This window comes from Gekko japonicus, unplaced genomic scaffold, assembly GCF_001447785.1.
Source record: "Gekko japonicus isolate JY-2015 unplaced genomic scaffold, Gekko_japonicus_V1.1 scaffold64, whole genome shotgun sequence".
NCBI classification, from domain to species: Eukaryota; Metazoa; Chordata; class Lepidosauria; order Squamata; family Gekkonidae; genus Gekko; species Gekko japonicus.
Window position 1 is genome coordinate 529,965 of NW_015170277.1, and position 18,844 is coordinate 548,808.

The window sequence follows — 18,844 nt, forward strand, 5'->3', positions numbered from 1 at the left end:
GAAGAGCTCTCTCAGCCCCACCCGCCTCACAGGGTGTCTGTTGTGGGGAGGGGAAGGGGAAGGAGTTTGTAAGCCGCTCTGAGACTCCCTTGGGTAGTGAAGGGCAGGGTATAAATCCAATCTTCTTCTCAAACATCTGATGTTTATATCTATGTGGCTCTTGCGTTAAGTGAGTTTGGCCACCCCTGCTCCAGACCCTCCAGTGGCTGAGGCTGTTACCTCAGGGAACACCCTTTCACTCGAATAAGGGCAGCCAATGACAAGCCCTTCCTTAAATGGACCCACCCACTTTCTGAAAAGCTCTACGGGCGCCAACGGAAGCCCTGGCAGGCACCATCTTGGGGAACCCTGGCTTAGTATGCTAATTCCCGGCTGCTTTCATCTTTTTCCCCTTGAAATTTCAAAATTCCCAGCTGCCTTCATTTCCCCCCCTTGAAGCTGGGAAAAAAACCCCACATTAGGGAAGTGCATGTCGTTGAGTTGTCATTATCTTCAAGTATTCGAGTAAAACAAGCGGAGGCTGGACTAGATGGCCTATAACCTGCTGACACAAGGGTCTAAGGAAAACAGCTTCCATGTAAAGCTCTGCTTTGGGTCAAACACAGGGGTAGCCAAACTTGCTTAATGTAAGAGCCACATAGAATAAACGTCAGATGTTTGAGAGCCATAAGACATGAACAGATATTACACGTTTTTACTGGGAAATATGCAGATTTGCTTTTTATTAACATTATAAATGAGACTGCCAAAAATAATAACAAAAGCGGTAAAAGCAGATATTGATAATGATATTTATTTGTCGAATGATAATTTGTTAGCTAATGATATTTAGCTTCCCCAGCCGCCCTGCCGGGAGCCACACAATAGGTGTGAAAGAGCCGCATGCGGCTCCCGGGCCACAGTTTGGCCACCCCTGGTCAAACATAATATTTAATCCAAATTTAAATTTTCCTTCTGAAATATTTCCGTTCAACCACTATTGACTTCTAGGAAAACTTCTGACGTACTTCTGCAACACATAAAATTATGATAGCGTACTTTAAAAATAAATACATCCTGTTGACTAAACACAAAATCATGCCTCCTCCCTGTGTGTCGCCACCCACGTTCTGAAGTTACAACAGCCGGGCCTGTTGATAGTTCCACTGAAGAATCTCCCTGCTGCAGGCAGCACCTGTATTGGGGATACCACCTGCCTGAAGAGGTGAGGACCAGTGTTCCCTCTAAGCTGAGTTAGTGTGAGCTAGCTCACAGTTCTTTAGCCTCCGGCTCACACATTTTTGTCTTCGCTCGGGAAGGAGGGCTCCAGAGCAAACTAATTTATGCAGCAGCCAAATCGCTCACTCACAACTTTAATGCCAGTAGCTCACCAAGTAGAATTTTTGCTCACAAGACTCCACCGCTTAGGGGGAACATTGGTGAGGACACCCACTTGCCCAAAAGGACAGCTGGTCTTTCTTTTTTTAAATCTTAATTCTCGTCCAGCACGGCCGTTCTACCTTCGAGTGTTTCTCTTAATACCACATTTAACAACCAAATCCTCTGGGTTTTAAAAGCCAGCACAGACCCCCAAGCCAAGAACTACAAATCTGCATGAGAGAAGCACCTTCTTATAAGACAAGCACTTCAAGGTCCTTTCCGCACTTGGATCTCATCCCTGGTTTTATCAGAGTTCAACTCGCGACACAAATACCTTGAATTTATCCCTGGTTATAACAGCATCCGTTTATCCCGGGACAAATGTGGGGCGAAACCAGGTTGACCTCAATGTAATGTGGAAACAAAAAATACCCTGAGATAATTACAGGGGTGACCTCGTGTGTAGTGTATGTGTCTCCCAGATTAGACTCCGCGCACTGAACCACTACACCAACCACAAGATTTTCGGGGTATGAGCTTTTGTGAGTTGAAGGTCCCTTTCAGATGGCACCTCACGTCAGGTATCGGATGAAGGGAGCTTTGACTCCCAAACGCTCACACGCTGAAGATCTTGTGGGTCTCTAAGGCGCTACTGGGCTTGAATCGAGCCATGTTACTGCAGACTAACACGGCTACCCTCTGAAACGAACTGCCATGTGGGGCAGTGATGGCTGATAGGTTAAATGGCTTGAGAAGGGGTAAGGCAGAGGCGAGTTCCACCAATGGTTATTTAGCCACAATGGCTAAATGTAACCTACCTGTCCAGAGACAGTATACATGCAGACGCCAACCTGCTGGAGGTCTACAATAGGGGAGTCTCCGCCCAGAACACTGTGGGAAGCAGGATGCTGCACTAGGTGGACCACTAGGCTGACCTGAGACTCTGTGTGGTGCCGTGGTTAAGAGTGGTGGACTCTAACCCAGAGAACAGGGTTTGATTCCCCCCTCCTTCACATGTAGTCAGCTGGGTAACCTTGGGTCAGTCACAAGCTCTCTCAGAGCTGTTCTCTCAGGAGCAGTTCTCGAAAGAGCCCTCTCAGCCCCACCTACCTCTTAGGGTGTCTGCTGTGGGGAGGGGAAGGGAAAGGAGATTGTAAACTACTCTGAGACTCCTTTGGGTAGTGAAGGGTGGAGTATAAAACCAACTCTTCTTTTTCTTCGGTTTGGTGTCATAGTTAAGAGCGGGAGACTCTGATCCGGAGAACCGGGTTTTATTCCCCACTCCTCCACATGCAGCCAGTTGGGCGACCTTGGGCCAGTCACAAGTTCTCTCAGAGCTCTCTCAGCCCCACCTACCTCCCAGGGTGTCTGTTGTGGGGAGGGGAAGGGAATTGTAAGCCGCTCTGAGACTCCTTCGGGTAGTGAAGGGTGGGGTATAAAAATCAACTCTTCCTTTTCTCTTCTGATGTTATCTCAAAAAGGGTGGCACCGATGTTCCACCCGCCCACGAGGCAGCCTTGTGTGACAGCCAAGAGATCTTCTGCCACTGTCCAGAAAGCAAGTGGAATGCTGAGGCCAGGACGAACTGGGCGGCCGGGCAGTTGCCAGGGAAATGCCTGCCAAGGTATCTAATGGTCTTGCCCAAAGCAATCCGTCAGTCGTTTATTACGGTCGCAGACCAGCAGTATAAAACGCACACGGACAAAAATATTCGCAGGAAACCACTGTGCAAGCACAAAGCGGTACTTCTCAGATGGGAATGGTGGGTTTGAGAAAGCCGTTGCAAAATGGGAAGAGACACCACAAACCACACCACGGCAGTTCCTTGTCTAGGGCTTAATCTTTGTTCTCTCCGAAGAGGCACAAAACATGCGTGGAGAAGCACAGCGACATCTGGCACAAGAACGACCGCGGAGGCTTAGGGAAAGGAGGATTTGGTGCCAGGACAAAGGACCCAAAAGGCCCCACCTGCCAGCACGGAGACCGGGGGCCTTGATTTTCCAGGGAGCACCAGAGCTGGCATTATCATTGAAATAATTCTGTCACGGCTCACAGTGGTAATCGGGCCCATGACAGGCTTAGTCTAGACAGAGCAGACAGACAGCTGCCTTCCTCTCTCTGTCACTTACTGTGTTCGGCCTGCTCTGCCCATTTTTAAACCTTTGGGCAGAGTGGCTACAGTCACTGCTGGGAGTACGCTTTTTGTAAAAAAAAAAAAAAAAAAGCATCCATTAGGAATGTGGCAGCGCTGGCTGAGATCGGACACAGTTCATCAGAACTCTTTGGGCTACCTCTGATTGTACATCGATTTCACTCGTACTGGGAGTGTGCTTGTCAAGAAGTCGCCAAGGATGGCGTGCTACCTAAGCTGGAAGAGTCACGGAATATGAAGACTGCGGTGTACTTCTGAAGCGCGGCACAGAAGCCAGGTTTCAAATGCAAAAACTTGTGGCATGTGTTGAAGCCTGAGGATTTCAGGGGGTAGGGGAACTGCTCAAGAAATTCAGAATGGCAAAAGACAGAAAGGATGGGAATTTCAGTGGTCCGGAAGTCAAATTTTATTTATTTAATTCATCCATGGCCCCTCCTTTCTCCCCAAGAGGGACCCCAAAGCGGCTGACAGCATTCTGCTCACCTCCATTTTATCCTCACAACAACCCTGTGAGGCAGGTTAGGTTGAGAGCGTGTGACTGGCCCAAGGTCGCCCAGTGAGCCTCCACGGCATGAGTGGGGACTCAAACCTGGAGCTCTCAGATAAGAGCCCAAGACTCTTAACTAGTGTTTCCTCTAAGCTGAGTTGGTGTGAACCAGCTCACACTTTTTTAGCCTCCAGCTCACACATTTTTGTCTCAGCCTGGGAAGGGATGGCTCCAGAAGAGCAAACTAATTTATGCTGCAGCCAAATCACTTGCTCACAACTTTAATGCCAGTAGCTCACAAAGTAGAATTTTTGCTCACAGGACTCCGTAGCTTAGAGGGAGCATTTCTCTTAACCACCACACCACACTGACTCCCATGGAAGATCCTGGCGCCTATTCTTGTGCTCACACTCGGAGGCTTGCTGCCTAAGCTGTGCAAATACTGAACTTTTTCCCGGTTAAACTTTTTTCTTTGTGACCTACCCTGTGCTGTGACACAGAAGGGTAAAATATAATGCACTGGCTCGCCTTCTTTCCTTATTCTACTCCCGTCCCTGTCAATGCTTTGAAAGTCTGCAGAAACCCCAGGTTATTTGCAACAGGGGGAAATTTTATGCTGTTCTACGGCAGTTAGCCAAGACTGCATAAGAAAAACATGCTCCTCGCATCCCTCCCACAATAAGTACGGCATTCGTCTCTCCAGGTTCTGGCATTCCGTGCTACTAAACACGACTCCGACTCATCTCTATGGCTGCTGTATCTGACTGCCCTTACGTTGCACTGTCATAAAAGCGTATAACAATTTTCTGCTAAGTCACAGCAGCCTCCTGGAACATGGACCAAAACGAGTTAGACTGGGAAAGTCTGCCAGGACGCCACTCATCTTTGGAGGGGCCTCACCTTTCCGAGAGGGATCCAGAAGAGACTTAACACAAAAGACTCTCTCTCACACACACAATTTGGCAATGCTGGGCAGCTGCCAGGGTCACAAGATCGAGAAAGGGCCCGCTGCTCCATCAGGCTCATGTGCCACACCACACCCAAGGAGGTCAGAGGCGGGACAAGAGAGGTCCAGGCTTGCACCCCATTGTAAGGGGATCCACCGAGAGTGCCTCACTCGAGGGGCTCCACAGTCCTCAAGTCCAGCACTGCCAGGAGGCAAGTTCGAAGAACGGGGCCTTAATTCCTGGCTTGTTCAGTTGCACGCAGCCCAGCAGCTGCAGAGCTGTGCCTTTCCCAGGCTGTGACCACGAGACTCTGCCTTTTGCCAACGTTCGACTCCCCGTCAATCAACGCTGGTTATTACCACATGTGGCCGCTGCACTTCCCAAAGAGACAAGGAGAGGATCTGCAACTCTCACAGGCCCTTCCCGCTTGGCGGGCCCCATGGCCTTGAGCGGCAGTCATCAGACTCTTGACACAAAGAGACTCAGTCCCTGTGTGGAGAGTTCACGCAAAGGAGCTCCTTCGACGCTAAGGGCAGACAGGACCCGGACTTTCTTTCCCTCCTTAGAATTCCACTGCTTTTAAGCTCTAGTTGCGTTCAAGAGTGACGGGCCCTCCACCAAACCAACATGTTTTTCTTTAAGCAAGAATGGTGCTGAAGATACCATGTGGGATATGGCTCCAAGGAGGAGAAGTGGGCACTACAGGTGACTTTCGTTGATTTATGCTTGTATTTGGTCACAGGCTATAACCTCAAAAATATGTTCAATTGGCATTGACCTGGACATCTTGGAAAATCAAGAGGAGAGTTTCATATAACGGACAATTTGTAGAGGAATCTGGGACACTGAAGCCCAAATAATCCAGGCCGGTGCCGGGGGTTCTTGCTCCCCCCTTTCCTTCGGCCCCAGAGATGTACCAAATAGTGTGGCACAATACTTCTCTAACTTGGTGATCCCGCTGCAACGCAGAGCCTTTATGCTAGCCAGATTTAATGTTTTCCCCTCATCTTGGGTTTCAGGTAGGTACAGAGGTATCCCGAAATGTGATAAGAATTTGTAATTGCTCATATGGAGAACCTGATACCTTAAGATCACATCTTATGACCCTGTCCCCTCCACTCACATCTTCGATTACTTTGGATTAAGCCCATACTGTCTAGGACAGTGGTGGCGAACCTAGGGGTGCCAGAGGTGGCACTCAGAGCCCTCTCTGTGGGCACGCGTGTCATCGCCCCAGCCAGGCCCAGACCATCATTAAAGTGTGGGATTCTCTGCCAAATAATTTTAAGTAAATGAAAGCATTTGGGATTGCTTTCCTTACTTTGTTTGGATCATCTTAAGTTAATATATGAGTTGTTTTTTCTAAAGTAGAACCTCAGTATTCAGGTTAAATGGCCGTGTTGGCACTTTGCGATCAATAAGTGGGTTTAGGGTCGCAGTTTGGGCACTCGGTCTCTAAAAGGTTTGCCATCACTGGTCTAGGATTAACCCTGAAAACGTAATTAGGTGCCTTTTAGCGGATGAGTCACCTGAAGTCACTGCACAGATTGCTAAATTCTTGACTAAGATCTTGGCAGTAAGGAGGTTTTTTTTTTAATATTGACGTGTTTTAAGAAGACAGGTGTAATGAGACCTGATGAAGTAACTTATTTATTGTCCTATATGCCAATAAAGGTGCTGTATTGTATTGTATTTTAGCACTTGTATTGTGTTTCACTTTGTAAACTTCCTGTGCTGACAAAAGCATAAAACCTTTCTAAGTAAATTAATCTCCTGAAACATCTGCCCAAAGGGGCATTTGTTGACTCCAGCTCAGATTGTCTGGATCATGGATTTGTACTATTTCTGTACAGTCCAGGGTTCCCTCTAAGCTGAGTTAGTGTGAGCTAGCTCACAGTTTTTTGGCCTCCAGCTCACACATTTTTGTCTTAGCTCGGGAAGGGATGGCTCCAGAGCAAACTAATTTATGCAGTAGCCAAATTGCTTGCTCACAACTTTTAATGCCAGTAGCTCACAAAGCAAAGTTTTTGCTCACAAGACTCCATAGCTTAGAGGGAACATTGGCGCCAGTCCCCTCCAAAACAAATGGGGGCTGTGCAGGAATCCAAGAGCAGGTTGCCCCAGTTCTAGTGCCTTAACCACCTTTCTCCTCCAGAAAAAAGTCACAGCACACGACATGAAGATCCACGTGTTAGGTCACATCATAAGAGGCAGGCTGCACGCTTTTGTTTACTAAAATTATTTTTAGAACAGAGCAAGAGCCCAGTAGCGTCTTAAAGACTAACTGGTACTATTGGACTCTTGCTCTTTTCTACTGCTACAGACAGACTAACGCAGCGACCCACCTTGATCTAAAAATTATTTTTTTTATCCCCATTTTCCAAAAAGCTAGGTTGTTTAATAGTGATTAATGACGGAGGAAAAAGCACAGTAAGAATAGCCAACAAAAATTACAATGTAGAAAATCATCAAAGCTACAAAATTGCTGTCATTGTGCACCACAATAAAACAGCAGCATATATAGCCCAAGAGAAAAACATGACACACAAATAACCAGGACATCAGCAACTCAACCCAACACCGAACAGAATAAAGAGCCCTTTGCCTAGCACCTGAACTCCAGCAATCCCAGGCAGACCTCCTGAGGAACCATATTCCAGAATGGTGGTGCTACAACCGTGAAGGCCCTGCTCTGGAACTCAGAGGGGAGATGCCGAAGCAGATCTCAGCGAGTGGGCAGGCCCTCACAGGAACAAACAGCCATTTAGGGGACTGCTTGATAGGATTTTAGCAAATAAAGACAGGATGAATCCAAAGTCAGCAGCTGGGTTGCCTTTCAGGGCAAAAGTGATCTCTTCTGCCAATAAGCAGCACAAACAAACGAAGCTCTCACTGTTCAGTATTCCAGTACTGGAATCGTGCCATTTTGGCTAAGCGTGTCTAGCGAAAGGCAACAATGCACACCTCTAAATGCGAGGGCAATGGATGTATCTCTATACTATGACCGCATTATCAGCTTAACTGGCGTGACTGTCCTCAAAGAGCCCCCGGGAACTGCATTGTGACAGCGTCTGGGAGCTGTTTCCACACTCTCTTGCAAGACGGCTTTCCCTCCTATTTCGTCATTTCTAAGAAGACTCTAAATAGATTTAGTAGAAGTTGCCCCCTTCTTCCCAGATACGCAAGACGACACCCAAAAATGAATCCACTCATCTACCACAATGCATCAAATCAATTAGCGGTCAGCCAGACAGCGAATTGATTCAAACAGGCTTCTAAATAACATCGACGACCTCCGGATAGGGGCTGGAGACCCCCGAAGATCACGACTGATTTCCGGCTGACAAAAACCGGCTTCCCAGGGGAAAATGGCCGCTTTGGTGCACGGAGGCGATGGCGTAATACCCTGCTGAGGGCCTCCCCCTCCCCCAAACCCAATTCTCCCCTGGCTCCACCCTCCAGGAACTGGCGACCCTACGTGTGATGAACTGATGGTCTGACTATAGGTAAGAACTGTCTCCACAGGTCTAGGCATGGAAGCTTCAGTAAAGTGGAAACGTCGGCTCTTTTTCTTCTTTCAAGCAGCTGCAGGAGTGTCAAACATGCGGCCCGAGGGCTTCTATCAGGCCCGCAGTGGAACTGGCTGTCTTCTGCTTCTTCTTCCAGCTCTGCTGCTGCTGCTGCGTCATCGTAGGTTTGCAGCTTACAGAGACACACCTGAACAGCATACTCAAGATTGCAACAGCACAGACATTCTGATGCAATAATTCAGAGCAAGAGGTGTTCGTTATCAGACACTGTTAAATAAACAAAATATTGCAAGAGTGGTCATGTTTTAAGCATGTTTTTATTCTAAGTAAAAAACAACAACCCTTTGTGTTTGTGTCCTTTATAAAGTTTATATCTCCGCTGCCTGGCATTACATTTTATGACGCACGTGGCCCAGCCCAACAAGGTCTCATTTATATCAGCTCCAACCCTCATAATAAATGCGTTCGACACCCCTGGGTTAGTGCATATCATTATGGGTGCATTAACTTTTATTACGTGCAAGACTGCATGGGTTTACAGCCCTGTTTAAAACAAAAGCAATCCTGCGCCCTGAAGTTGTACAACAACCCGCTGTTCTCGCCAGACTAACTCTGGGAGGAGAGATTCAAGTCCGTTGATGGCGGACTGGATAATAATTAATCACCAACCCAAGGGGCATGTAATACATCAATCAACCTGTAAAAGTGTAATAGTGTTTTATTGCACTTAATTTTTAAACTTGTTGTTAGCCGCCCTGAGTCATTGGGTAGGGCGGCATAGAAATCTCAAAAATAAATAAATAAATAAACCTAAAGAAAAGGTGTGTTTTGTTTTTTGTTTAAAAAGCAGTTGAATCCCAGCAGCCAACACTACCGACCTCCTCTTTAATCCTATGCATGTCCTTAAAACAATATTGATAAAATTTTAAAAGGTCTTTTCAGCCATTTATGAATCCCCAGAGGAGACAAAGAGGCAAGGCATTGGAAAGATATGCTTGTAAGTTATTAATCTTGAGAAGTGACTCAAAATGTGTTTCACATTGAAGGCGAGACGCTATCTGAGGGCATCTTAGAACAAATCTCTGTCAGACTCCAGGGCAAGAGACTCCCAACAACACTCTCTTTGGATGTGATTTGTTTATTGAGATATCAACATGACCCAGGTTAAAACACTGCCATGTCAGAACCGAGGTCCAGGCGGGAAAATCCGAAGATATAGGCAGTTCAAACTAAGTCCCCTCTAACTTAACCAATCACACATCTCAGACAGCCCGCCCACCTCTTGTGTGCACTACCCCCCCCAATATACAATCCCGCTGTCTACAATAGCAAGCTGGCACAGCTTCATTCTCAAGGACATTCCTCTAGGAGGAAGGTATCTTAAGGAAGAGTTACAACGCCTAGCATAGAGCGGTAGCCACTAACCCCCGAAGGAATTTCCCTCCCTCCTGTAACTATGGCAAACTAAGCAGAGTCTGACAATCTTATCGCTTTAGGCAGCAGACACAGATATCAAGACAATCAACGCTTTTTATCAGATTGACCTCAGCAGATGAACAAGTATGAAAGCTTTTTGAGCTACACCAAACCACTTCATCTCTGCAGACTGGAACGTACCCACGGTTCAAGAGTTGCTTATGCAGTTTCATGTACCATATTTTGTTTCCTTTGTAACTGATAGTGTTCACAATATGTGCACCAGTGTATCCCTCTAAGCTGAGTGTGAGCTAACTCACAGTTTTTTAGTCTCTGACTCACACATTTTTGTCTTAGCTGAGGAAGGGTGGCTCCAGAGCAAACTAATTTACATGGTAGCCAAATCGCCCGCTCACCACTTTAATGCCAGTAGCTCACAAAGTAGAATTTTTGCTCACAAGACTCCACAGCTTAGAGGGAGCACTGGTTCACACATATTTATTTATTTAGGCGGCCAGACACAGATCACAGATGACTGCAGCAATGTGACAGTTTAGCAAGGTATTCCAGACAGAATTGAGGTGATGTATTGTTGCCTATATATTATGGGTTTACACTGACTAAAAGGCCTGATCTACCAATACACCTGAATGTCAACGTTATCAGACACTGTTAAATAAACAAAATATTGCAAGAGTGGTCATGTACTTCAGACTGCAGACGAGGGATGACATACCGTTTAAAGTCTTCCTAACTTAGGAAGCATCCTGCGAAGAGCAAAACGGCAATTTTATTTATTTATTTATCAAATTTCTACCTGGCCCTCCCAGCCAAGGCTGGCTCAGGGCGGCTTACATAAGAATCAACACGAGTTGGATAATAATTAATCACCAACAATAAAACAATTCTAAAATCATTTAATCATCTAACATCATAGGTGCTAGTATCATCATCATTAATTTAACGATGGCTGCCATACTCGGTTCTCTCTACACACAGTCGGCTCCTAGGTCTTCTTTTAGATGTCCTTCAGGCGACTAGCTCAGGCTTTTATTGGAATTTCCAGGGACAAACAGAGCTCTCTGTCCTTCAGCTGTTAGTTGCTAGTGGTGTTTGTAGCAATTTCAGGCTGATTACAAGAGACGGGTTCTTTAAAACAGCAGCTGCTTCAAACCTCAAACTGGAAAAACAGTTATACTGTGCAAATTACTAAGCAGGAAGTTTTTAGTAAGGTAAAAAGCATGAAAATAAATTCACTTGCGAAGCACTGTAACCAGTGCTGCTATCCAGCTGCCATCTTGGGGGAGTCGTCGTAGTGGTGTTTAATGGGGGTGCTGGTGGTGCAGCAGCTCCAAAAGCCTGGTGGAAGAGCTCCGTTTTACAGGCCCTGCAGAACCAGTTCGCACTGCCTTGAGCCAGTTCGCCGGCAAGGCGGGATACAAATTGAAATAATAAATAAATAAATAAACTGCAAAAGGTCCTGCAGGGCCACCACCTCCAAATATAGGAGGTAGTGGCAGGGCCCTGATCTCTTCTGGGAGCTGATTCCACCAGAACGGAGCCGCCACCGAGAAAGCCCTGGCCCTGGTTGTCGCCAGCCTGGCCTCCTTAAGACTCGGGAGGGAGGACCAATCAGTTCTGGGCCCCTGATCGCAGTGCTCTCTGGGGAACATGTGGGGAAAGGCGGTCCCGCAGGTATGCAGGCCCCTGACCATAAAGGGCTTTAAAGGTAAGAACCAGCACCTTGAAAACGAATTCGGTATACTATCGGCAGCCAGTGCAATGCCTTTAGCACAGGACGGATGTGCTCCCGAATTGGGAGTCCTGTCAGAAGCCTGGCCGCAGCATTTTGCACCAGCTGCAGCTTCCGGATTTGAGACAAGGGCAGCCCCATGTAGAGAGCATTACAGTAGTCCAATCTCAAGGTGAGCATTGCGTGGATCACTGTTGCCAAGTCGTTGCATTCAAGGAAGGGCAATGCTCCTGCCCTCTATGTGCTAGTTACCTATTTGCACAGGGTTTTTTCCTTTTTTTGGGAGCATTTAAAACTGGCATCCCTCACATGCAGTCTAAAGTGGAATGGTAATGGATCCTGCCCCCCCCAAAATCTCCTTTTTCCTTAACTGTAAAATTGTTGCAGAAGTTAAGAACGTAAGAGAAGCCATGTCGGATCAGGCCAGTGGCCCATCCAGTCCAACATTTTTTAAACATGTACCCATAAAGCTTTTGCTATTTACTGATCGTTCAGTACCATGAAAAACAAGACAGTAGATCTCAACCACACGCACACCCACATACCGGGGTGAAAAAAGGCGCTTTTGGCTTCCACGCATCGTTTCTCCTGGAAAGCATTTGTTTTATTTTTAACCTAATCTCTCTTCTGGGGAACTGGACATGTGAATTCTGCTCTCTCCAAGCCAAAACTAACAATATTTCCGCAAACAAAGGTTCATTCAGAGCATCAGATAAAAAACGCTGGGCTATTGTGCGCCAGACAAAAACGGCAGGCTTGCAGGACAAAAACATTCCTGTATTGAGCCAATAAGGAGGGCTATTTCCCTTTCTGTCTGGGAGCATCCAGCCAAGTCCAAACTCTCCCATCCACTTGCACTAACTTTGCAGCACGGCTAATCCCCAGACAGGGCTGCAAGTTTCGGACAAGGCCCCTGGATTTCCTGGCCCACCTTGGAAGATGCTCTCTATCTCGTCAGCGTGGTACAGTGGATGAAGTATAGGACTGGCCCTGGGAGACCCAGGTTCGAATCCCCCACTACCCATCTGGTCTGTTTTTATCTCGCTTTTCCTCCAAGGAGCTGCTCAGCATGACATAAATGAGTCTCCCTTCCCCGTTTTATCCTGACAGCCACCCTGTAATGTAGAACCATAGAACCACAGTTTTGCAAGGGGCCAGACAGGCCATCTAGTTCAACCCCCTGCTCAATGCAGGATCAGCCTCGAGCATCCCTGACAAGTGTTTGCCGCTGCTTAAAGACGGCCAGTGAGGGGGAGCTCACCACCTCCCTGGGCAGACGATTCCACTGTTGCACAACTCTGACTGTAAAAAAGTGTTTCCTAATATCCAGCCCGTACGTTCCTGCCCTTAATCTAAACCCATTATTGCGAGTCCTCTCCTCTGCGGCCAACAGGAACAGCTTCCTGCCCTCCTAATACTTCAAGAGAACAATCATTCATGTCCCTCCTTGACCTCTTCTTCTCCAGATGAAACATTCCCAGGTCCCTCAGCCTTTCCTCGCAGGGCTTCTTGGTCTCCAGGCCCCCCCCCCCCCGATCACCCTCCCCCCCCCCGATCATCCTCCTCGCTCTCCTCTGCACCCGCTCCATTCCGTCCACACCCTTTTTGAAGTGAGGCCTCCAGAACTGCACACAATACTCCAGGTGCAGCCTGACCAATGCAGTGTACAGCGGGACTATCACATCTTGCGATCTGGATTAGGTTAAGTTAGGTTAGGTTGAGAGCGTGTGACCGGCTGAAGGTAACCCAGTGAGCTTCACTGCTAAACTGGAATCTGAAACTGGGTCTCCCAGATCCCAGTCCAATACTCTGCTTCCCGCACTGACTTCTCATCTGTTCACTGGGTGTCCTTGAGCCAGTCTCTCTCATCTACCTCACAGGGTGGTTGTGAAGGTAAACCGGAGGAGGGGGGAACCCGTGCACGCCACCCGAAGCTCCTTGGAGGAACGGGTGGGGATAAAAAAGCAAATTATTTTTTAAATCAATTTGGTTAGAGGTTCCCAGGGTATGGAAGAGCCCATCTTCATTCCACAGACCTACAGCAGGGGAGTCTCAAAGCACAGATGAATTCCAGCTAATGAAAACTTTAAGGTACTCATCCAATAGTTTTCCAATGGTGTTTCGGGAAATTCAGGCCTATTCCCTGGAAGCCTGTTATGTCTTCCCCAGTGAAAAGATCAGTAGCGGAGGACAAATCTTCCCCAAATGACTTCTTGCCCACCCTGTTCTTCCCCTGAAACTGCAGTGAAGTAACAGGTATGTTCTAGGGTCGAACTCGTTTGTTATGAGGGCTGGATCTGACATAAATGAGACTTTGTTGGGCCGGGCCATATGTGTCATAAAATGTAATGTCAGGTAGCGGAGATATAAACTTTATAAAGGACACAGACACAAAGAGGGTTTTTTACTTAAGAAGAGAAGAAGAGGAGATTGGATTTATACCCTGCCCTTCACTACCAAAAGGAGTCTCAGAGCGGTTTACAAACTCCTTTCCCTTCCCCACCCCACAACAGACACCCTGTGAGCAGTGTTCCCTCTAAGCTGAGTTAGTGTGAGCTAGCTCACAGTTCTTTAGCCTCTGGCTCACTCATTTTTGTCTTAGCTCAGGAAGGATAGCTCCATATCAAACTAATTTATGCAGTAGCCAAATCACCTGCTCACAACTTTAATGCTAGTAGCTCACAAAGTAGAATTTTTGCTCACAGGGCTCCATAGCTTAGAAGGAACATTGCCTGTGAGGTAGGTGGGGCTGAGAGTGCTCTGACAAAAACTGCTCTTTTTCAAGAACAGTTCTGACAAAACTATGGCTTGCCCAAGGTCATCCAGCAGGCGCAAGTGGAGGAGTGGGGAATCAAACCCAGTTCTCCCAGATTAGAGTCTGCGCACTTAACCACTACACCAAACTGGCTCACCAAACAGGAGCCTGCAGAAGATCTCATGTTGTAAATGCCGCACATGAAGGATATGGCTGAGCTGTCCATTTGGGCACCGCCAAGCTAGTTGAAAGATCCGGGTGCAGATCTCCAAAGCTCAGTGCAAGGGTGGAGAGGAGATAGCTCAGCCGCGTTGCTCAGGACCTTCTCTGGCACTTCCAAGGGCCATTCCCTCTAGTCCAGAAATCCATGACTGCGTACCTGTCACAAGGGTGAGGCCATGCACAAAGGAGCTGTTTCCGCATTCTGGGGGGGGGGGGCCTTCCCTGCTCGCAGAAAAATATATAAAAATGGAAAGAGCAGGAGAAACTGGCCTGTAAGAACTCTTAAGAGCTGATACTACCCTTGCAGGGGAAATATGAACTGGGGAGAAATTCTCTTATAGTTTGCCCCCGTTCTCCTCCTTCTACCTTGTATATTATTTATATGTAAGAATTGAAGTTGTGCTTTAGATCAGGGGTTTCAAACATGCAGCCCGGGGGCTGGATCAGGCCCCCAGAGGGCTCCCATCAGGCCCGCAGTGGAACTGACCATATCCTGCTTCCAGTTCTGCTGCTGCTGCATCATGGCTTGCTTCGCCAGACTCTCTTAATCGCTCAGCCATTTCATGTTTTCACCTAGGTCCTAGGGCTCAGAACTCTGAGCATGAGGTTTCTGTGGTGAATGTCAATAAATCGAAAGTAGGTCTGCAGCTTACAGAGACACACTTGAACAGCATACTCAAGATTGCAACAGCACAGACATTTTTATGCAATAATTCAGAGCAAGAGGTGTCAGTTATCAGATACTGCTAAATAAACAAAATATTGCAAGAGTTTTAAGCATCTTTTCATTTTAAGTAAAAAAAAATCTTTGTGTTTGTGTCCTTTATAAAGTTTATATCTCCGCTACCTGGCATTACATTTTATGACACACACGGCCCAGCCAAACAAGGTCTCATTTATGCCAGATCCGGCCGTCATAAATGAGTTTGATACCCCTACTTTAGACCATTCAAATGCTGGCACATTATTTTGGGAAGCCTCACAACAACCCTGTGAGGTGGGACCATGGTATCCTGACACCAAACCTGGAAAGCTGAAAGGGCTCTGGTTTGCCGAAGATAACCTGCTTCATTTTAACCTTCTATTATAAGCAGTCCTGAGCAGGCTTGCAAGAGCACAGTGGAAATGTCTTAAATAAATAAAGTTCACAGTTGAAGCCACATTTGCATGGGGGAATTCCCAGTTCGCAGTGCAGGCTCTTAGGAGAAACGAGACACGGTTGCTCCGTTTTCCTGCCTTTTCTGTCAGTCTGGCGGAGTGGGGAGAGGGGTGGAGGACAGAGGGGTGGCCCAGGACATTTTCCTTTTCCCGGGCCACAACTGCCACCAACTATTTTTGCCATCCTTCCTGCCTGCTGCCTCTAAAAATAGTCATTGTAATCCGGGCTCCCTTCCCTCCCTCCCTCCACCCCTTTCCATTCTCCTAATCTTGCTCGAGCCACAGTGCAGATGAGAAGGGTTTAAGTGAGGTGAAATAAAACTCCAGGTAGCTAATAAAAACGCAGCTGGTTTATCAGAAACAGTGCGCAATACTGGCTTGGAAGGCTGTGCGACCGGATACTCTGGCCCTACATATCAGAAGCCAGTTCCTGACCTCATTAAAGTTATCAGAAGTTCTTCTGTTCGTTTCAAGGGAGGCGGGACTGACATTAACACACAGGCAACAACACGGCTGCCTCTGGGTTATCATCGAGTGACACGCTGCTCTTCGGTAAGATACGTCACTCAGATCTCAGCCTTGGGGGGAAGAAACCAACCTGCTACACACACAATGGCATTCTTTAGCACGGAGGACAAAACGGGTTGCTTGACTTGGAGCTGGTTCAACATCCCGGTAGGCCAGGGCCCAAAACCAGCCTCAGCTCCCCGACATAAAGAACCAGAATTAAAACACAACTACCGCATAAACTGCAAGGATCGCTGAGTTTAAACGGGACGTTGGTGAAATGTTCCGTGCGACGTGGTCGGCATTTAAAACCATGTGGGTTTAGCGGATGCGCAGAAAGGAGGATTTCAGAAAATATCACTGCTCTCTCCACAGTTCCGCGATAATAGAACTCACGGCTGCTGAAACGCCCCCTCCTAGTCAAGGACTGTTAACTACAGGAGTTGTGTCCTTCAGGAAACACACACGCTGGCCAGTGTTCCCTCTAAGCTGAGTTAGTGGGAGCTAGCTCAGTTTTTTAGCCTCCGGCTCACACATTTCTACCTTCGCCCAGGAAGGAGGGCTCCGGAGCAAACTAACTGATGCAGTAGCCAAACCGCTCGCTCACAACTTTAATGTTAATAGCTCACAAAGTAGAATTTTTGCTCACAAGACTCCACAGCTTAGGGGGAGCGTTGATGCTGGTCACAAGGCACTGATCTAAGCCCAAAAAAGCCAACCTATGGGTGACGGACTGCAGAGCTAAGCACCGAAGCTGGGATTCCACAAAGTTCCTCATAATCCACAGGTGCTGACTGAGGAGGCTCACGCAGAGTTCCTCAAAGTCACCTTATTCTAAAGATCAGCTCTGGATGAAAGGAACTACGGACAGATATCCTGGCTTCACGGAGCTGTTTACTTTGCACGGCAGGCAAAGAAACCCGAAGCTGGTTCTTCTGTCACAGAGGATAATGTAACATTCCCCCCACAACACGGCAAGCCTATAAATACCCTGGAGACTATAAGGATCTCATTAAGTGTTCCAGAAAAGAGTGCTTTGAAAGACCTACTCGTCTCTCCCACACTGAGCACGGACACAATGCAAACTCTCTGAGGCAGGAGGGAAAAAACAACCTCAACTTCGGTTCCAACCCAACCCAGCTAAGGAACTTATCAACAAAGCACGCCTGTTTAATTGCAAACTTTCAGAGCACTGAACAGAAATCAGGCTAGAGATTCGCCACAGAAAAAGAGAAAGCCCAGAATAACACTTGAGAGGGCTGTGTGGAAGCTGGAATACCTGTTCACGGATTAAAACAGGAAGAAGGAGGAGGAGGAGGGGGGGGATTGGAGTTATACCACGCCCTTCACTACCCAGAGGAGTCTCAGAGCAGCTTACAATCTCATTTCCCTTCAGACACCCTGTGAAGTAGTCGGGGCTGAGAGAGCTCTTTCGAGCACTGCCCTTGAGAGAACAGCTCTGAGAGAACTTGTGACTGACCCAAGGTCACACAAGCAGCTGCATGTGGAGGAGTGGGGAATCAAACCCGGTTCTCCCAGATTAGAGTCCGCGCTCCTAACCACTACACCAAAATATAGAATTATAGAATTACAGAGTTGGAAGGGACCTCCAGGGTTTGTTGTAAACAAACCGTATCAAGGCCACTAGTCAGAGTAAAACAAAACAAAAAACAGGCCTTTCCTTGTGAATAGATTTGCCTGAACTTTACAAGATGCCCAGAAGGCGCAACTCAAAGGTAAACATTTCTCTTCCTCTGCTGCTCACATCACCAGCTCCATAAATTCACAGTCCTTGCTGAAGAGCAGGGGAGGGGAGGGGTCTTTTCAAATGCTTTGCATACATGGAGTACCACCACTCCTGTTGGCCAGCCAGGCCTGAGAAGGTCATGCAGGGCTCCTGATTATTTAAGGGCAAGCAGAGGGGAGGGTAAAACAGCTGTCCATTTGACTGACATCTCTGTCCTGCAGTCTGCCAGTCTATCTATCCAAATGTCCTCAGACAGCAGATCTGAAGTGCCCTGGGGCACAGACAGACCTGGGGGGGGGGCTGGGAAGCTGCCCCCCAGGCCCATTGCCATGAACAGGAACTGCCCCATTGCTGGCTTGCTGTTTTGTTTTTTACTGGGCGGGAATGTAACTTGAGTTTTGCCATTAAAATGTCTTAAGGACTGCTTTTTTAATCTACCCCCAGAGCTGTGTTCAGCCTGCAACCATCTTTTTCTGTGGAAAATGTTCTGGGAAGGGTGGAAGCCGCAGAGAAAAAAGAGCAAAACAGTCTGCTTCTCATCTCAGCCTAGGGGTGCTCAATTCTGCCGTCGGCCTCCCCCCATCAAATATGTAAACCCACCCAGGACTCTTTCCTGTGGAGGAAAACATTATGCCAGAGCGATCACACAAGCCTTCGAGTTACCTCCAGGGGTCATTTCCTGCGGGAGCGCACAGGAGCGGAGCTCCGGCAGTAAGGAGCCCAGGGGGCGGGCACATGCAAAAACCCCCACCCCCTGCTCCCAGCAGCCCTCAGTCGGGCCACAAGGAGCAAGAAGCAGCCAGGTAAGTTG